The following is a 20,653-nucleotide window of genomic DNA, read 5'->3' on the forward strand; positions in this document are numbered from 1 at the left end:
CACACTGTGGACGTCATGAGCGACCGTGCACTTGACGGTTTCATCGTGTTTCATGTATGACACGATATAGCAATCACGAGTCTGCCAACATTATAACTACCAGTGGCTTGCAACTCTTTTCAGCTGGCATTTTTAACAGCTGAAGAACAATTTGAGATAATAGTTGGTAGTCAAGTATCTACTTCAAGACCATTTCCTTAATCAACTGCATTGTAAATACTTTGTCACAGTATCAGAAAACCACTTAGTAAGTATGTGCCCACAGAGATTAACACAAAACAGAAGTTTAAGACCAACAGGTTTTTTTCCCTTGGAGATTACAATTTAAAGTTGGACAAACAGAATAATACATAAATAAACTGGACTGGGCTTTAAAATTTTGAAACATTTTCCAAAACTGAAGCATGAGGTTAATAAAAATAAAGCTAAAAGGATCGACACCCCACATCAAAACACTTCTAGAAGGATGATCCAAGAAGAGCAATATGTAATTTTTTTCAGAAATAATTGCATTTAGTTTCCAAATACCATTTTTAACTAAAAAAAAAAAAAAACCCAGGCAGCCTCGTAAAAATGACCGATTCCAAGTCTGGGGCAGGAAAGGGAACAAGCCTGAAACATCTTGTCAAAAACAAGAAATAACTTGTCAAAGCAAGGTAGCCATCAAAGACTAATAGTGTCACGTCAAAAGAATACAGAAGTGAATGAGAAAAGGCCCCTACTGGCCACAAATGGGACAAGAATCAGTAAGAATAACTGCCATGGGGATGCCTGGGTGGCTCAGTCATTTGACTGTACAACTCTTGATTTTGTCTCAGGTCATGATCTCACAGTGTAAGATGGGGCTCTCAAGGAGAGGGGGGGCTCTCTCTCTCAAAATAAATAAACATTTTTTAAAAAGGAATAACTGCAATGGATTGAAACACATGAAACAGGTGTGATGTCTCAAATCGATGTGGCTGAGTTGGTTGAGGATCCGACTTCGGCTCAGGTCATGATCTCACAGTTTGTGAGTTCGAGCCCCACGTCGGGCTCGGTGCTGACGGCTCAGAGCCTGGAGCCTGCTTCGTATTCTGTGTCTCCCTCGCTCTCTGCCTCTCCCAAGCTCATTCTCTCTCTCTCTCTCTCAAAAATAAATAAATATTAAAAAACTGATACATGTTATATGATCTATGTTTCATAGCGATTTTTTTAGAAAATCACATAACTTTTATAGAATGCTAGGGAACAAACTCACTTTTCTGAGAACTGGTAAATTAAGGGAAAGAATCAAACATTTGTCCTGCCTTTCCCTTATGAATTTAGTATTACCAAATAGTTGTTGAGGAGAAATTTCTCATTATAGGAGTATTCTGGCTAACAAAGGAAGAAGGAATGAGGCAATCAACATTTTGTAACCTTTAATGTAATCCAGCACCTGGGCAATGGTCACTAAGTCCTGCTAACATTACAAAGAAACACAACCAGGCTTCACGAGCCTCGTGACAGAAAGATGTGCCACCTTTGCAAAGCAAGCCTCTGGATTTGCTGCCGGTTTTCAGAGAATCCAAGGGGTCCAGGAATGTGTCAAATGGCACACTAAGGTAATCAACAAAATCCAGAGACTCTGGAAAATTCTACAAGCAAATGACAGCTTCTTCAACAAGGGAAGGGAAGGGAAGGGGAAGGGAGGGGAGGGGAGGGGAGAGGGGGAGGGGAAGGGGAGGGGAGGGGGAAGGGGGGAAGGGGGAAGGGGAAGGGAGAGGGAAGGGGAGAGGAGGGGAGGGGAGGGGGAAGGGGAAGGGAGGGGGAAGGGGAAGGGAGAGGGAAGGGGAGAGGAGGGGAGGGGAGGGGAGGGGGAAAGGGAAGGGAGGAGGAAGGGGAGGGGAAGAAGAGGGGGGGTAAGGGGGACGGAAGAGAAGGGGAGGGGGAAGGGGAAGGGGGAGGAAAGGGAAGGGAAGGGAAGGGAAGGGAAGGGAAGGGAAGGGAAGGGAAAAGAGATGAGGGAACCTAGATTAAAAGAAATTCAGGGACAACCAACCGATCACAAAGTACGGACCTTCCAAATCCAGATTCAAACAAATGCCTTTTTAAGTATTTTAACTATGTGTCATTGAATATTTAAACTGGAAGTCTGGTGATAAGGACACATTGTTAGTTGTTGTAGGTGTAAAAATGATATTGTGATTATGGTTTTGAAAAGAGTCCTTATCTTTAAGAAATACATGCTGAAACACATCCGGATTGTTAAAATGCTCTAAATGTGCAAGAAGAACAATGTTCTACATTGAACCTAAGAGATGAAGACAAAAATCTCAATGCTGGCGTAACTTGCCCTGGTGTAACTGGGAGTTTCATAAGTGATTCAGCTCACCATGGTATGCACAACAATGCACCTGAAAAGGAAGATGGGGTTTGTAAAGGCAACAAGATATTAGAAGTGTGTGTATGTGTATGTGTGCATGTGTGTGTGTTTCAATACCTGAATTTGTTAAGGGCATGAGGTATCTACAAATATTTTTTTAATGTAGTTTATTTTTTTAAGTGTATTTATTTTCGAGAGAGCTCGAGTGAGCACAAGTGGGGGAGGGGCAGAAAGACGGAGAGAGAGAGAGAGTCCCAAGCAAGCTCCACACTGTCAGCGCAGACCCTATTCAGGGCTTGATCTCACATAAACTGTGAGATCTGACCTGAGCCAAAGTAGGATGGTTAACTGACTGAGCCACCCAGGTGCCTCTACAAATATTTATTTTTTATTTTTTTTAATGTTTATTTATTATTACTGAGAAACAGAGAGAGACAGAGCATGAGCAGGGAAGGGGCAGAGAGAGAGGGAGACACAGAGTCCGAAGCAGGCTCCAGGCTCTGAGCTGTCAGCACAGAGCCCTACATGGGGCTCGAACTCACAGACCGTGAGATCATGACCTGAGCCAAAGTCGGACGCTCAACCGACTGAGCCATCCAGGTGCCCCTACAAATATTTTTAAATAAGGAATTGATCCAAAACTATTTTGCCTTTTTCATGCTACAGTTTAATTCTTTGTAAATAATTCTAAAATATATGTCAAGTAACCAAAATTGTGTTTACCTTCCTGCAAGACATGCATTTTAAAAGAAACCCTGAGGCAACTGGGACTTAAACTATATTTACTTTACATGTTGTACAATGCTTAATCTTAATTCCTTTGTCAAAATATACTTTTAGCTACTACTTAAAAAACCATAATAAGCAACAAGAACCATCAGAAGTGTGTTCTACATCACATGACTACAAGCGTGGACCTTGAAACAAAACAGCAAGGCCACCTCTGGGAATATTCTGAATTTAGATTTTGGTGGTGGTGGCAGTGGTGGTGGTGTGTGTGTGAAGAGTGAGGGTATAACTATTTTTATATGTCATGTTTTATCTTTTCTTCAGCTTTGAGATATACTTGACATATAACATTGTGAAAATCTAAGATAATGTAATGATTTGATACACTTATATATTACAATACAATGTCCACAATAAAGTTGGTTAACACATCCTTCCCTTTATACATAATTACCATTTTGGGGTGTGTGTGTGTGTGTGTGTGTGTGTGTGTGTGTGTGGTAGTGGTGAGAACATTTAAGATCTACTGTCTCAGCAACTTTCGAGTATTCAATACAATATGTGCTAACAACAGTCACCCATATGCCCTAAAACTTCTTTATCTTATTACTGGAAATATATACTTTTTGACCAACAACTCCCATTTTCCCCCACCCCAAGCCCAGACCCTGACAACCACCATTCTACTCTCTGTTTCCATTATTTTTAGATTTTAGGCTCTTTTAGATTTCACAAAGTGAGATCATACAGTATTTGTCTCTGTCTGACTTATCTCACTTAGCATAATGCCCTCAAGACTTATCCATGTTGTCACAAAAGGCAGGATTTCCTTATTTTTATGGCCAAGTAATATTCCACTGTATAAACATACCATATTTTCTTCATTCAAAGATGGACACATAAGTCATTTTCATGTCTTGACTATTATGAATAACGCTGCAAGGAACAAGGGAATGCACGTATCTCTCAGTGCTAATGACTTCATTTCCTTTAGATAAATACCCAGAAGTGTGATTGCTAGATCATATGATAATTCTATTTTTACATTTTTGAGGAAATTCCATACTGTTTTCCATAGTAATTATACCAATTTACATCCCGATTTGGGGTTTCTTGAAATATATATAAAGAAGAATGCTGTTTTGGTTGTTAAGGTATAAAAGTGATATCGTGATTACGGTTATAAAGAGTCCTCATCTTTGGAACGCCTGGGTGGCTCAGTCGGTAAAGCATCCGACTCTTGATTTCGGCTCAGGTCATGATCTCCCCCCTTTCAAAGTAAATAAATAAACATTTAAGGGGTGGCTGGGTGGCTCAGTCAGTTAGGCATCTGACTCTTGGTTTCGGCTCAGGTCATAATCTTGTGGTTTGTGGGTGTGAGTCCTGTGTCAGGCTCTGTGCTGAGGGCACAGAGCCTGCTTGGGATTCTCTCTCTCCCTCTCTCTCTCTGCCCCTCCCCCTCCGCTGCTCTTAATTTAAATAAACATAAAAAAAGAGTCCTCATCTTTGAGAACTGTGTGCTAAAACATGACAGAAATGCGGTAGGCCGTCTGCCTGGCCCTCAGCATCCCGCTGAGAGCTGGCCCCTCATTTGGTGGGGGTAAGCCTCAACAGGCACTTCAGTCTGCACATCACTGGGACTCCACTCTCGCTGCTCAGCAGCCGGCCCTGGCGTCACCCAGACCTACTGAATCTGAAGCTGCGGTGTCACAAGATCCCTGGGGGACTGACACACTCAGTGGCATTGGAGAAGTGCTGGTCTATACCACGTGACTTCCTCACCCCAGTGTCACAATCACCTGTGCAGCATCCTTCGGTCTCTCTCCTCCCAGGCTGGCCCGCATCAGAATGGGGGCGGTCATGTCTAAGTTGAAGATGGTCTCCCAGTGACTTTACCTCCACCACTCTCCTAAACCCCTTTTTAGGAAGGAGGAAAAGTCTGCATTGAACATCAGGGTCAGATGCTTACAGACCCCAGGACTGAGGATTTCTGAGGCACCTTTCAGGGCTGGGTCTGCAGAAGAACCACTAAGAAGGCAGCAGCAAGCAGGTACACAAGGGGGCAAGGCACTTCATTCTACTTCAGATGAAATAAACAAATCCAGACACTCAACCAGTCCCTCTACGTGAAAGGAGATGCAATTCCTTGTCCTCGTCACAGATCTACCCATACTGGATTGCTGTGTCCCCCCCCCCCACCCAGAGTGAAGGCCACAAGAGGCAGAGAGTACCTGCTGTGTTTGCCCCTGTTCGCCCAGCGCTGGCATGATGTCCGGCCTAGAGTAGGAATGGATTAAATACTTGCTGAATGAAAATACTCTTGACTTCTAGATGCCAGGTGCCTTTACACCTTTACGCTCATCACATCGTTTAAGTATAACAACCACTCTGGGGTAGATTAGATTTTCCAAGATGGCCACACGAGCTCTCCCACCCTCATGCTCTTCCAGAATGCGATCCCAGCCATCAGCGGGGGTAAATCTAATCTCCCTCCCTGGGCCTGTGAATTTGGGCAGGCGTGTGAGCACTCGGACCAAGAGAGTGCTGGGAGGCGATGCTGTGTGACTTCTGAGGCTTGGTGACAAAAGGCTAATATGCAGTTTCCAATCCACTTGCTGGATACCCTGAGGACTGCCACGCTGTGAGGAAACGAAGTCACACTGAGGGCCCACACAGGCACTCCAGGTGGCCACTGCTATTCGTGAGGTATGAAGAATGTGGTTTCCAGAGAGAGAAGATAACCCGTCTGAGGGCAGGGAGCTGATATCCCAGCTGCCAGCCACTCTGGATTCACAGCCTATCTTATTGCCTCTGCTCTTGCTCATATTTTTTTAATCAATGAAGATGTTCTGAGTCATAAGCTCCAGATACCGCGGCTATACCAAGAAAAACGTGAAGATACCAAAATGCATACGTGAACACGTGTAGTATCTCAAATATGGAACCAAGCCAAATTAGGCCAGCCTGCCCCTATAAATTCTTAGCTGACATTGTTTCAGACAGAATGGATCTTTGGTCTGCCAAGTATTTATTGAGACTCTGGGGGAACAGAGGCACTGGCCTAGACAACAGGAATGTGAGTTAGGGGCCCATTGTAGGAGAGGAGTCAGGAAAAGATGAAAAGAGAAGGAAGGACATTTCTTTCTCTGACATTAGATGAAAAGGGGATAAAAAGAAATATAAGTGTTCTAATAGCAACAAAAGACATAAAGATGAGGGTAAACAGGGGAATTGATGCCTTCTCTTAGACAGGAATCAGTATCATCTGTTGGTAAGGGGCAGATGAGAGAAGAGAATCTGAGAAGCTTAAGAAAACAGTCTAGAGGCACCTGGGTGGCTCAGTCAGTTAAGCATGCGACTTAGGCTCAGCTCATGATCTCACAGCTCGTGAGTTCAAGCCCTGTGTCGGGCTCAGTGCTGACAGCTAAGAGCCTGGAGCCTGCTTCCGATTCTGTGTCTCCCTCTCTCTCTGCCCCTCCCCCATTCATGCTCCCCCATTCATATTTTTAAGTAAACATTTAAAAAAATTCTTTTTAAGAAAACAGGCTCAGCTGAGTGCAAAATGCACTATGGGTGCCCCAAAGCTGTGCCCAGGTAGGAGAAAACAGATTCAGAGCTGAGCTCAGTCACCTCCAGTAACTGATCCAGGGAGAGTGGGGGAGCTCAGTGTCTGCCAGGTGCCAAGCAGGATACAGACTGGGAGGGGGTGGTCACAGAGTCAGGGAGATGGTGGCAGGTGGAAAGGAAAGGGTAAGATGGCTGACCAACTGCACAGGGCTGAGGTTCTATAAGGTGGAAGCACACTCTACAAAGAATGTATAAAGGGCACTTTGTAGACCCAGACAAAATGGTGGGCAGTACAGGAGCTCTAAAGGAAAGGAAGAGACCAAGAAGTTGCCAAGGATTGGGGGTGGGGGGTGGTCTCCTTCTTCTCCCCCCCCCCCCCCGCACCACCCCAACATCTCTCATCTACACAACACTCCTTTCCAAAATTCCCTTCTCAAAAGACTCTCCAGAACACTGTCACCACGGAACGGGAGATTATCTATCCATACAAGTCTCCCAGCATTAGCAGCCTTCAGAGGATCTCAAGGTTAAACCTCTGCTGGAAATGACAGCTATTTCCCCAAACACACCTAGAACTAGCACTACAGGAAAAAATTAAGCTGGATTTACTACTCCATGAGGGGAGTGTACCTCAATGAATGCTAACATACCTTTAAGGTCAATGGGTCTGGAATCAATATGTATTATGTACTTGAATATTGCCTTTGAAAGACAGCACAAGTTCGAGAAAAGTTCCCATTCTTGGTCCTAGAACTCAAAGGCCACCACAATCTGGCACAAGTTTGACATTGCCAAACTCACTTGCATTTAAACCCAGCCCCCAGCCCCAATTCCAGCTGGACAGTCCTGGTCCCCATTACCCTACACAATCTCCCCAGAGGGCACATGGATGTTCTCACCCATGAAATCTGGTTCCTTATTACTTATATTATATTACAAAATGCTTTCCATCTTCATAGCTTGAGGTCAACTTCAAACTCCATCTTGGGCCATTCCCGCATCCCACGACATTCCCAGTTTTACTGACTTCAGCATTAACTGAAAATTTACATACACTGTAAATTATACATATGTAAAATATACATATCATACACTGCCTTGTAACATCTTTTGAATTACTGTCTTAAACTGAGAGTTGGCAAACTTCTTATCAACTTTTTTTTCTCCAGATAGCAAATATTTTAGGCTTTGTGAGCCATACAAACTGTTGCAACTACTCAACCCTGGTGTTCTAGTGAGAAAGTAGACATGGACAATAAAAAATGAGTGAGCATGGGAATGCAAGCTGGTGCAGCCACTCTGGAAAACAGTATGGAGGTTCCTCAAAAAACTAAAAATAGGACTACCCTACGACCCAGCAATTGCACTACTAGGCATTTATCCAAGGGATACAGGTGTGCTGTTTCGAAGGGGCACATGCACCCCCATGTTTATAGAAGCACTATCAACAATAGCCAAAGTATGGAAAGAGCCCAAATGTCCATCGATGGATGAATGGATAAGGAAAATGTGGTATATATATTCAACGGAGTATTACTCGGCAATCAAAAAGAATGAAATCCTGCCATTTGCAACTACGTGGATGGAACTAAAGGGTATCATGCTAAGTGAAATGAGTCAGTCAGACAAAGACAACAATCATATGACTTCACTCATATGAGGACTTTAATATACAAAACAGATGAACATAAGGGAAGGGAAGCAAAAATCATATAAAAACAGGGAAGGGGAGAAAACATAAGAGACTCTTAAATATGGAAAACAAACAGAGGGTTACTAGAGGGGGCGTGGGAGGAGGGACGGGCTAAACGGATAAGGGGCACTAAGGAACCTACTCCTGAAATCATTGTTGCACTATATGCTAACTAATTTGGATGTAAATTTTGAGAAATAAAATTTAAAAAATAAAAATAAATACATAAATAAATAATAACATTAAAAAATGAATGAGCATGGCTGTGTTCTAATAAAACTTTGTTTACAAATCTAATCAGCAGTCCAGATTTGGTCTATCGGCCAAAGTTTACCAATCTCCATCTTAGAATGTTGTTTTTAACTCTTATTATCTCTTAAATTATGTTTTGTCACTCTAAAACAGATTTAAGTTTTATTGTGCACATACAAAGTGCACAGTGTGCACAGTGATGCACATACAAAGAATATATACATTTTTGAATAATCATTTGAGTATATATTGAATGATGTGCCACATATCACAATTTTTTTGTTGTTTAAGTACACTGATGGTGCAAACATGAATTTCTAACTAGGAGTAACTTAACTGAGCTGTGTGCTGTAAGGTATTTTTTTTTAACCTTCCTGGTCTGCTCTTTTATCAGATATTCTTCTTCCAATCATTTCCACAGATAGTCTAATCCATTCATCCGACCAGTCACTTAACAGACTAGCACATTCCACAAGCTGGTTCACATCAGTAGGACTTAAGCTCTCTGCAGACAGAAGTGCTCACTTCAGTATTCCGTTCTGCCCACCCCCGCCCACCCCCACCCCCCATCATATCACGGCATCATGGGAAGAGAAAGGTTGGCACAGGCAAAAGGGGAGCTTTCGGAAAAAAGAGAGGAAATCGATCACTGCTGCTCCTCACAGAAGCAAACATGAAACAATTACCCGTAACCAAAATAAAATTAACTTCACAGTGGGTTAGTGACAGTTCCTGTCAGATGCTTCTAGCTCGCTTCTAAATCGACAACTGCAACAGAGAGAAAAGAAAGCAGACATTTTCTGAAGAATTTCAAATATGCAATAAACTACGTCGCCCCCAAAACCCTGCTTCTGAATGTGTTAAAGTCGATCCTATATAAGGAGCTAAAAAGTAGTATTGTGTTCTTCCAGAATAACATGACAAATAGGTCACAGAAAGCCTGAGACTTTACTTCTTGCCAGTAGTGACCTTTGATGTCGATAAAGTCCCACTTCCTTTTATCACCTCCAATAAAGGCAAGAGCAGCTAAGTGCAGGCAGCGTGGGCAACGCAGGTCCTTGTCCCCCAAGTGACCCCCGCACACGCTTAGAGATTTAAACAGCTGTAAGGTCTGTTAGGAAAACAGACGCTTCCACCCTCCCCCAAACTTCCCCTCCCCAGCAACAACTACTTTTACCTCCTTTAGTTGATCTGGTATTTGCTTCCAAGTCTAAATAAGATGCCATCGTGCCTCACTATCTTCATTCTCGGCTATTATGTGCCGCATTCCCACACGGAAGCTGGGGTCTGCTCTCCCAGCTCACCTGGGGACACACCTCCCACCCTCTCCGGCCCCCTAGTGGGGTGGGTTATCATTCTGGTTGGATCAGTGTTCACAGCCTTTAAAGGCTGAATTCTTTCCCCCCAAAATTCTTATGTCCCAAACCCCAGCATGTCAGAATGTGACCTTATTTGGAAATAGGGTCATTGCAGACATAATTAGTTAAGATGAAGTCTTTAGGGTAGGCCTAATCCAGTATGGCTAGTATGCTTACAAGAAGGAGAAACTAGGACACACAGACACCCATGGAGTGAAGTGGGTGTGAAGAGACAGAGAAAAGACAGCCATCGATAAGACAAAGAGAAAGGCCTGGAACACATCTTTTCCTGCAGAACTGCAAGAGAACACACGTCTGGTGTTTAAGCTCCCCACTCTGTGGCACCTTGTTCGGGCAGCCCCAGCAGACTAATACAGATGATTACATCCTTAGGAAGACACAGACATTACTGAAAGCCTAGCCACACGGTACCATATTTCTTTTTGAAACAACCCCCCCCCCCCCAGGAGCGAATACTAGTGTTCTCTGTTCCTTTGCTTAGTTTTCATTTTCTTACTGAAAACTTCATTAAAAAACCGATTCAACTCCAAACTCTTCCTCTCTTCATCCACGTGGCAAGGTGGGTTCCAGCCTTGATACAAACTCAAGAGACCACACTATCCAGAAGCATGAGGAGTGACTGAAGCTTTGGGAGCAGAGGAGACATACAGCCATAAATGGGGGCTAGGGCACCTGTACCAGAAGGGAGACCCAGGCAGAGGCTACAGGTGGCAAGGAAGCAAGGAGGCAGATGAGAACCAGAGCTGACGCAGGGAATCTCTAGAAGCAGGGTGTTTGACTCAGAGACATTCCTGGGATTAGAAAAAAAAAATATCTGCACAGACAAATGGAATTCTAGGAAATGGGAGTTAAAATGTCCCTATTCGAAGATAAAATGACACCTTTCCTCCACACCAATACCAAACTTCCCAAATTCTACCTTTGTAACTGGAGTAAATTTCTTTAAAAAAATAATAAAGGAGGGATGCCTTCTAGATTATCTCAATCAAAAAAGCAAAGGCCAGAAAAAATAAGTCCGAGAATTACAGAGCTAAAAGAAACTTATATAGTCCAGACTGCGCTTCAAAAAAAATCTGTGAGGATACAGACTTTAGTCCACAGCTTTTCTCAGTCAGCATCAAAAGTTCTCAATGATTTCTTATGTAGTCTATCATCATATTCCATATAGATGATGGCTGTTCCCAAGAACTCATGCATAAAACAAAAATACATGAATAACGAGGATCAGGAAAAAAATACAGGTAAAAGATCAAGAGCCAAGGAAAGTTAAGACATCAGTGTGTACAGTATATGTCTACCATATAGAGACTTGTTGCTTAGTAGAGGCAATTTGCCTTTTAGTTTCCTGACAACCAAACCAAAAAGGGAAACATGATCTTACATTGTTTGCAGGAGCAGACAGGGTGGGGCGAGGGCAGGGGGGCAGCCCACAAAAGAAGAAAAACTAACTGGCAGAAAGAACTTTGCATGTGGGGCTTCATATAGCACTGTTTTCAAGCCGAGGGCAAACCAGGTCACAGCGAGTTTTCTCTTCAGAAAAAAAAAAGGGGGGGGGGCATCTGGGTGGCTCAGTGGGTTAAACGTCCGACTCTTGCTTTCGGCTCAGGTCATAATCTCACGGTTTGTGGGATCGAGCCCCGCATCAGGTTCCACGCTAACAGTGCACAGCCTGTTTGGGATTCTCTCTCATTCCCTCTTTCTCTGTCCCTCCCCGACTCACACTCGCTCTCTGTCTCTCTCTCAAAATAAATCAACATTAAGTTTTTTTTAAAAAAGAACAGAATTGAATAAAAAATCTCAGAGCCTGTCTCATCTAGTAAAGGTAAATGTTTTCTGTGAAATGAATATTTCAGTCATAACTAAGGATGGATGTGGGCATCAGGTTGCAATGTAAAATATATTTCTTACTGGGAGATATGGTCACAAAAATTTGAAAAAGAGCAGGAGACAGTAAGTGGACTTAATTTCTGGCCTGGCCAGTGCCTATTCCTTCCTGCCTGGCTCTGGGTGGTAAGGAATGGACTGCCCTTGCTGCAGTGCATCATGGTCCTGACCCATCCTCTGCCGGTTCTTCCCCTTGGCCTTTGACTCTGTCCAGTGGTCCCGCTTTGCACCCTCTAGCTCTTCCCCCAGTGGCAGCACCTTGGGGCAAGTATGACGGCTCGGGCTCCCTCTCTCCTCCTGGCACCTCAACTTTCTGGCACCCATCTCTGAATCCCCTGCTGTCCCGCTGCCTCAGCCCACCCCGATCTCTCTCTCTCTTCCGTGGAAGCTTAGTCAGGGATGGGAGAAACAGAATAATACTTTCTCCTTCTGGGACACAACTGTTTCTCCTCCAGTTTCTCCACATTCCTTTTGAAAATGTGAACCAACTACTTACACACCTATGTTTATAGAGGCACCATTCACAATAGCCAAAAGGTGGAAGCAACCCTTGTCCATCAACTGAGGAGTAGATAAGCAAAATGCAGTATATCCAGACAACGGAATATTATTCAGTCTTAAAAAGAAATGAAGTTCTGGCACATGCTACACCATAGATGAACCTTGAGGACAGTATGTTAAGAAGTCAGTCACAAAAGAACAAATATTATATGATTCCACTATTTATATGGGGTACCTAGAATAGGCAAAAATCATAGACACAGAACATAGAACAGAGGTTACTGGGGGCTGGAGAAAGGGAATAATGGAGAGTAACTGCTTAATGGGTACAGAGTTTCTGTTTGGTATGATGAAAAATTCTGGAAATACATAGCAGTGATGTTGCTCAACATCATAAATGTACCTGATGCCACTGAATTGTACACTTAAAGTGGTTAAAATGGTAAATTTTATGTTTATATATATATATATACATATATATATATATATATATATATATATATATATATTTTGCCACCGTTAAAAAATGCATAACCTCAGTCCAATCATGAGAAAACCCAGTCTGAAGGACATTCAACACAATACTGATCAATACTCTTCAAAAGCGTCAAGGTCATGAAGGACAAGGAAAGACTGAGCAAATGTCATAGAACACAGGGTACTGAGGAGAAATAACAACTAAATGCAATGTGGGATCCTGGATAGGATCCTAGAACAACAATAACAACAACAAAAGACATTAGTGGAAAAACTTAAGAAATTAAACAAGATCTTTAGTAAACAGTATTACACCATGTTGATTTCCTGGTTGTGATAACAGCACTGTGATTATGTAAGATGTGAACATTGGGCGAAGCTGAGTGAGGGATGTATGGAAACTCTCTATACTAATTTTGCATCTTTTCCTTAAATTTAAGAGAAAAATCAAAAGTTTGAAAAAGTTTTAAAAACCAATCCACCCTTTAAAAATAGTGCAATATATACAGCTGTACATCCATTAATCCTTACCCTGAGGGTGGTCAGTTCGCATTTCAAGTACCCAAATCAGAAAAGAACACTCCAGGGATAGTGGGTCAGCATTTGAAAGGCTAATCAGAGCCCATCTGCAGCAGAGTTAGTCAACTGGCATAATGGAAATGAGCAATGGCTCCCTGCTCTCTGGATTGGGTGAAAATACCGTGCTGGCATCGCGACCCTAGCAAGAACCACACAAAAGAATCTAGGAATAGCAGCAATCCATCCTCTTTAGAAAAGGGGCTCTCTCAGGACCCTTGGACAATGATTAAAGAAGGGCCCTGTCCCCTCCCTAGGGGCTAGTGGAATCCTGCCACTGGAACACCATCAACATCTTCCCTGACTATCTCTCACTTGGGCAGAGAGCTGGAACTTTGCAGAGCAAAAAGTACAGACGGGGCTCTCTCTAAGCCTGCTTGCTAACAAATGTTTAATGAGTGGCCAAAGTTGGTCTGAGACTTGCTTTCCCTGCAACATACCTCCTGGTCATGGGACTGTGGGAAAGAACACACAAAGCTCCCATCAACTGTTTCCCAAAAGAATTTGACAATTCTTCAAAGGACAAACCAGTTTAGGTCAGTTCACAACAGATAATGGGTTAGGATTTCTGAGAACGAGCTTATGGCCCTGTGAGCATGTGCCAGATCAAGTCTACACCCCCAGAGCAGAGTCCTCCAGGGACAAGGTCTCCAGCTGGACTGTTACTGTCACCAGAGAGGGCCATTCAGTCAGTGGCAAGCCTCCCCTGGGGACACCAAGAGTCCACACTGAACTCCCTGGGCTTGCAAGGGCTGGAGTACACAGAATGTCCAAAACCTGACCCAACGAATTTATTTAGCCCAGAGTCTTCAAGTTGACTCAACAGTGGAATCGATCACAAAGCACTCATGAAAGCCCATGCTTTTATTTTCTTTAGAGCCAGATGTAATCAAGCCCGTCTTCTATTTTCTTCCTCCCAAGGGGCAGACTCGTCTCATTTCCTGTCCACATCCCCCTGCTTCCTCATTCCCCTCTTGCTGGTCAGCCCAGCTGTTGCCAGCCATCCCAACTCCTGGCTCTCCTTCAGTGCAACCCCTAAACCCCAGCCGCCCCAGGAGAGGGTAGCCCTCAGTGAGAGTATCAGCTGGGATCATCAAAACTCCAGGACAGTCTACACAGCAACAAGGTATCCGACAAACTTTACAGCCCACTGGGCTGAGTGAAACCTCCTTTTCAACTTCCTCAAACTCTGCAAAGATGGAAGTTGTCTTCCACACAGGCTGCCGCCAAAATGGCTGACCCGTTGGCCATACCGCACACAGAGAGCAAGAAAAACAATGTCCCCACCTGAAACTAACATAACACTGCACATTTGTTTTATTGGAATTTACAAAAAGGAAAACAGCATCCCTGGTGTGGGAGGCAGAAACAGTGCCGCCTCCCCTACATCAGATATCCACACCCTAATCCCTGGAACCTGTGAATACCTGGCAAAGGGACAGTAAAGTTGCAGGTGAAATTAAGCTGGCTAATTAGCTGACCTTAAAATTGGGAGATTAGCCTGAATTACCCCAGTGGACCTAATGTAATCCTAAGGATCCGTAAAAGTCTAAGTTGGGGCAAAGAGAAGGCCAGAGTGATGGGATGTGAGGAGAGGACTCCCTGCTGCAGGCTTTGAAGATGGAGGAGGGGGGTCATGAGCCAAGGAATATGAATGGTCTCTAGATGCTGGAAAAGACAAGGGAATATAATTTTCCCTAGAGTTTCCAGAAAGGAGCAGAGCCCTGTCGACACGAATCTAACCCAGTGAGACCCACGTCAGACTTGTGACCTAAAGAACAGTGAGACAATAAATTTGTGTTGTCCTAAGCCACGAATTCTGCGGCCATTTGCAATGGCAGTAATGCCAAATAAATAAACCTGGCCGTCAAGTGCCACGGTAGCTTGTTTCAGGCCTAATAAATAAGTGAGTCTTAAGTAAAACTATCTGCGCAAAGTCCACAACACTTGCCTCCCTTGAAGGCCACTGGCCTCCATTCCTTTAGGCCTTACCTCTAAAGAACCCGGGGCCCGGGGACAGAAAACACACGTGGGTTTGTGTCACAGGGCAATTCTAAATAGAACACTTTGCCTGTGCCATTTTTATGAGGTATTTGCTTGACACAGATCTTTAAAAAGAAAACCCACTCAGAGTTATTTCTGTAACTGAAGGTGGGCAAGAATGGGGATAGTAAAATGAGATTATTACTTATGAAATGAGCAATGGAAGTTAAGCCTGTTCTTACCTATCATTGACTGCATCACTCTGCAACTTAGTATGGTGAGAACAACTTCCATTTCGGACCACCCCAACCCCACAGTACGCGGGTCTGAGTCTCCGCGTTGTTCTTCGGTGGCCTCAGAGCTGGTACGTATGTGCTAATCTGTTCTGATTATTCGTTTGGCCAGCGCCAAACACCCACAGAGAGGCACAACTCACTCTTCTGAACGTATTTTCTGTGTGTGTGCTGAGCACCCTTAACGCGCAGTGACACAGGATCCTCCCGAATAGAGGGTGGGGGTGAAGAAGCGGAGTGACAGGGCAGTCAGCTCTCCATGTTTCAAGAGATTTGGATTCTCTTTCCAACTGGCTGGGAGTGAGGGTTCAAACTCTAACAGTGTCCAACTGACAAAAGTCTTGCTCTGTGATTCCTATTACCCAAGCTTGAGAGGAGTGAGGGCTAACAAAGGCTGGCCTAAAAATAAAAAGCCATTATTTCCAATGCCACAACAGTGGGCCATTTAAGCTCTATTTTTAGCAAGTCTCGCTTACCTGTGAAGCAGCATATGGCTCCTATAATTCTCCAAAGCACGAAAGCATTAAAAGATCGGAGTGCCTCTGGTAAGTGGGCTGGTCCCCAAGTGAGCATTCCCACACTGACAAAAGTGGACAGCCGACAGTCCAGTTGGCCCAACTGGCTTCCAAAGGGACCCACCATCACGCTGCCAGCTCTTAGCCATTAGCAACACTTAAAACATTAAGCCAAATGACAGAAGAGTTTCTGCTACCAAATCATGGTATTGGAGACTTCGAGTTTCTGACAAGAGGGCATTTTCTAAGCAATTACTCCCTAGGGACAAAGAAAATCCTGAAGCAAAACACCAGGGACCGGTTCGGGCTAAAGATAATGTACAGCAAGAGGAAAAGAGAAGAAAAACATCCCGTTGCAGGGCACACAGCGGGCCAGCGACACTTCCCTAAATGCAGGGTGAGAGGCAGCCTGCAGAAAGGAGCACACTGGCCCCCTTATCTCAAATCTCCTGTGCACAGCGCGGGGCACAGGCGTGCACTTCTTTGCGTCCCCAGGAGGAAGTGTGGCAAGCCCGAACGCTGGCCACAACTAAGAAAAAGTAGATTTCTTCTGTGGCAGACTCACAGCAAGGAAACTTGGGAGACGGTAAAGTAAGCCAGCGTGCCGGCTGCCCTACCGACACAGGGCGCCCCGAACCAACCAATCATTGCTCTTTTCTCAAGTTCAATGCAAAGAGATGCCCGATAATGGCTAATCAAGGGCCACAGGAAGATTCTTGAATGTACAGTATAAGTGGTCGGGGCACAAACGCTGCCGTGCAGCCAAAATTCTCCTACGGACCGCGCCATGGATCATTTTTGCTTATTTCTTTGGATCTTTCAAAACAGATATACATCCAAACGTGTGACTCTACCTTACAAAATGACTGGGCCGAGAGTAGGGAAGGCCGAGCAGCAATGGCTTTCTCAGCTGCTCCTGACCTGTCTGCGATGCGCGAAGGAGATGTGACTATGCGATACCATTAGATACCAATTTCCGGCCCCGTTTGGGGAAAGAGACTCTGGCTTTAGAGTCATACATCATATGTTGTTTTCACTCATTCAACAAATATTTTTCTTTAGCTGCTCATTCTGGCTGCGATACCGTGCCAGATACAGGGACACCAGTGTGGAGAAGACGACCGTGCTCTTTGCCTTGGAGCCAAAGGAACTACAGTCCACGGAGCATGATTTGTGGGGTCCCTGCAGTACCTGGTGGGGCTTCCTGAGCGAGCGCGTGCCCAGTGCCCTCTCCTCAAGCAGTGACCCTTCTCCTGTGCATTAGGATGTATCCACATCCGAGTTAGCAGTGGAGAGGGAGGAAGAGGAAGATGGAATGGCCTGGCTACAACAAATCAGATTTCCTTACATTTTTCCAGCAGACCAAGTAAAGCAAAGATAAATAAGACATCTCATGATCCCCCCCCCTCAAAAATCAGTAACTCATCCTCAATTGGTGGTTTCTTCTCATTCATAAGTATTGACCCAGGAAAGTTAAAACACGACTGTAGCATGCATGAATTATTTTAGCCGAACATGCTATTCCCTTCTACGTCCTAAGCAAGAACTCATCAGCTCCAGGCTGAAGGCCAGGATTTCACAGGACAGAACTTAGGACAATATGGAAGGACAATAAGGCAAAGACTTAGCAGAGCCCAGGGAGAGCAGGGGGGCCATGGGGAAGTGCCCAGAATGGTGCTGTTGGAGCCAGCTAAAGACTAATGAGTACCATAGACTCCTAAGTCATCACCGCAGAAAGGTTTCCCTACCTTATATCCAATAATCAGTGCACAAAAATTTGACACACTATTGACTTAGCCCTCCGTTATCTGAAGGAAGCAATGGATAGCCAAAGAAAAAAACATTCCTGAAAGAAGCTTTCCAGTTGTGGGGAGATGGGGAGGACCCGAGTTAGCACAGAAATCAGATGAGAGCCCACTCCACCTCCCTGTTCCTCCCTACTGCTCCCCACCGCCACCCCTGCCTCCTCTCAGAGTGGAGAAACTTGCTTTCCCACAGCATTCCCCAAACTGGCCCTGGTCTCACTTATCTACATCTGGCCCCTGAAAGACATCCCTCATTGGGTTGGTTCAGAACTCTCCAGTCATGCTACGCCTTTAAATAGCTCTCCCTACCACTGAAGGTCCACCACCTGGGTGCTCTTGACAGGACAATCTATTTTAAAACACCAGCTCCGGGGCGCCTGGGTGGCGCAGTCGGTTAAGCGTCCGACTTCAGCCAGGTCACGATCTCGCGGTCCATGAGTTCGAGCCCCGTGTCGGGCTCTGGGCTGATGGCTCAGAGCCTGGAGCCTGTTTCCGATTCTGTGTCTCCCTCTCTCTCTGCCCCTCCCCCGTTCATGCTCTGTCTCTCTCTGTCCCAAAAATAAATAAACGTTGAAAAAAAAATTTTTTTTTAAAAAAAAACACCAGCTCCCAAGGCACAGCCAGCATAGAGCCAACACACACGTCAGCACCAAGGTCAATGACGAGAACCAAGCCTAAAGAAAGTGCAGCAGGCACTGGTGGTGTTGTGGTGCTCAAATTACAGCTCAGGTGAATGGGAAGAGCCTGGGATACTGGAAACTATTCGCATTTCTCACTCATGGGCCAGGCAGAGACATGGTGGGACCAAGGTTATCAGATGAAAAACAACATACCAACCCTGCTAGTTGTGACAGGAACATTCAAAGGAGAGTGACCTGGAGTCAGTCATTAAATAGCGGTTCTACCTAGAGGTTCACACAATCCCTGTGACCTGCAAGTTTTCGGCAACTATCTCTGAAAGAATGATCCAGCCCCCAGCAAGGAGAGCAAAATGTTATTGTAATTTCAGGAGAGAATTCACAGTGTTGAGGCTAGGGGTGTTTGAAAGCCAACTCAATGGTCTACTCGGGTAGTCAGGACACCCAAAAAGTTAAGAAGATCCAGGAACAACAGCATAATAAGCCTGATTGTCTCCAGCAACTGACTTCCAATTGCAGCTCATGTCTGGGAGGCAACAGGGAGTGGTGGGGAGCATGGCAAACCAAATTCACATGTTCACCCACCTGAACAGAGCTGCCACAACTGCAACCAAGGAGAAACGCCAGCCCAAGGATACCAGAAGACCTGGGCTCTAAGAGCAGCTAGGGATCTGAGATGTTATGGAAATATCAACCAGATTCCCAAACAGTAGCAATTTGAGACTTGTAAAACACCACAGGCCACGATGAGATCTGATGTGGCTCTCACAGCTCCTAACAATCTTAAGATCATTTTCTACACTGAATTTCCAGAACACCATCTATAGTACAGACCCTCTCCACAACCATACTACTCAGAAGCCCAGTGTTCCCAGCACCCAACCTCAGTCCAGGCAACTCAGTTCAGCACACCATTTTAAGACATTGTGAATTCATTGGAGGCATTTGTTTTCATATTATTTCTACATTCCTTTTTTTTCTTCATATAAATGGCTGAATTCTTATTATTTTATTTCTTTTTTAATATAATTTATTGTCAAACTGGTTTCCATACAACACCCAGTGCTCATCCCAACAAGTGCCGTTCTGATAGAAGGAATAAATGTGTAATTTCAGATCCTTCTGAGTTTTATTCCAAAACTTCTGTGTAACTATCAACACTGCTGTAAACATCTGCAGTCTTCCACCAAAGACAAAGTCCGGGACTGACAGATACACCAGAGTTCTCATGTTCACCGCTCTCTTCCATGCTGTCTTAGTTGGCATGGGCTGCTCTAACCAGAACACCAGACACTGGGTAACTTCAACAACAAACATTTACTCCTTACGGTTCTTCAGGCTGGAAGTCCAAGATCACTGTGCCAGCACGTCAGGTTCTGGTGAGAACCCTCTTCCTGGCATCCATATACAGTGTCTGGGGGAGAGGGAGGGGGAGGGGGAGAAAGCAAGGTCTTTTCGGTCTCTTCTGATAAGGGCACTAACTCCCTCATGAGGGTTCCACTCTCATAACCTAATTACCTCCCAAAAGTCCCACCTCCAGGGGTGCCTGGGTGGCTCAGTTGGTTGAGTGTCCAACTTTGGTTCAAGTCATGATCTCACAGTTTGGTTTGTGAGTTCGAACCCCAGACCGGGCTCAGTGCTGTCAGTGCAGAGCCTGCTTCAGACCCTCTGTCACACTCTCTGCCCCTTCCCCGCTCACATTCACTCTCTCTCTCAATCTTTCTAAAATAAATAAACATTTATTTTTAAAAAGTCTGACCTCCAAATACCATCTCATTGGAGATAAGGGTTTCAACATATTAACTTTGTGGGGACACAAACATTCAGTCTATAAAACACACCCCCAAAAAATCTGTGTGTCTCTGTCTCTTTCATACACACACACACACACACACACACACACACACAACAGATGGGACACAAAAGTTGGGGGGCCCAAAGCTAGTGGGATAGGGGAGTATGATCAGTGCACCTACCACATGCACAGAATGTATGAGGGCGTCTCACATATCTGAGG

At 44.6% G+C, this 20,653-nt stretch overlaps 1 protein-coding gene across 2 annotated transcripts in view; it reads right to left on the bottom strand.

Annotated features, from left to right (window-relative positions):
* SH3KBP1 (SH3 domain containing kinase binding protein 1) overlaps positions 1-20,653 on the bottom strand; it is a 334,027-nt gene that overhangs the window by 296,073 nt on the left and 17,301 nt on the right. Inside the window, exon 1 of one of the 2 annotated variants that reach the window (XM_047843682.1) lies at positions 16,155-16,172. The exons of the other annotated variant lie outside the window; for it this stretch is intronic. The gene's annotated coding sequence lies outside the window, so the exon portion shown is untranslated. Of the gene's footprint in view, positions 1-16,154; positions 16,173-20,653 lie in introns of those variants that run through there. 2 annotated transcript variants of the gene reach the window in all.

Source organism: Prionailurus viverrinus, chromosome X (genome assembly GCF_022837055.1).
Source record: "Prionailurus viverrinus isolate Anna chromosome X, UM_Priviv_1.0, whole genome shotgun sequence".
Lineage (NCBI taxonomy): Eukaryota > Metazoa > Chordata > Mammalia > Carnivora > Felidae > Prionailurus > Prionailurus viverrinus.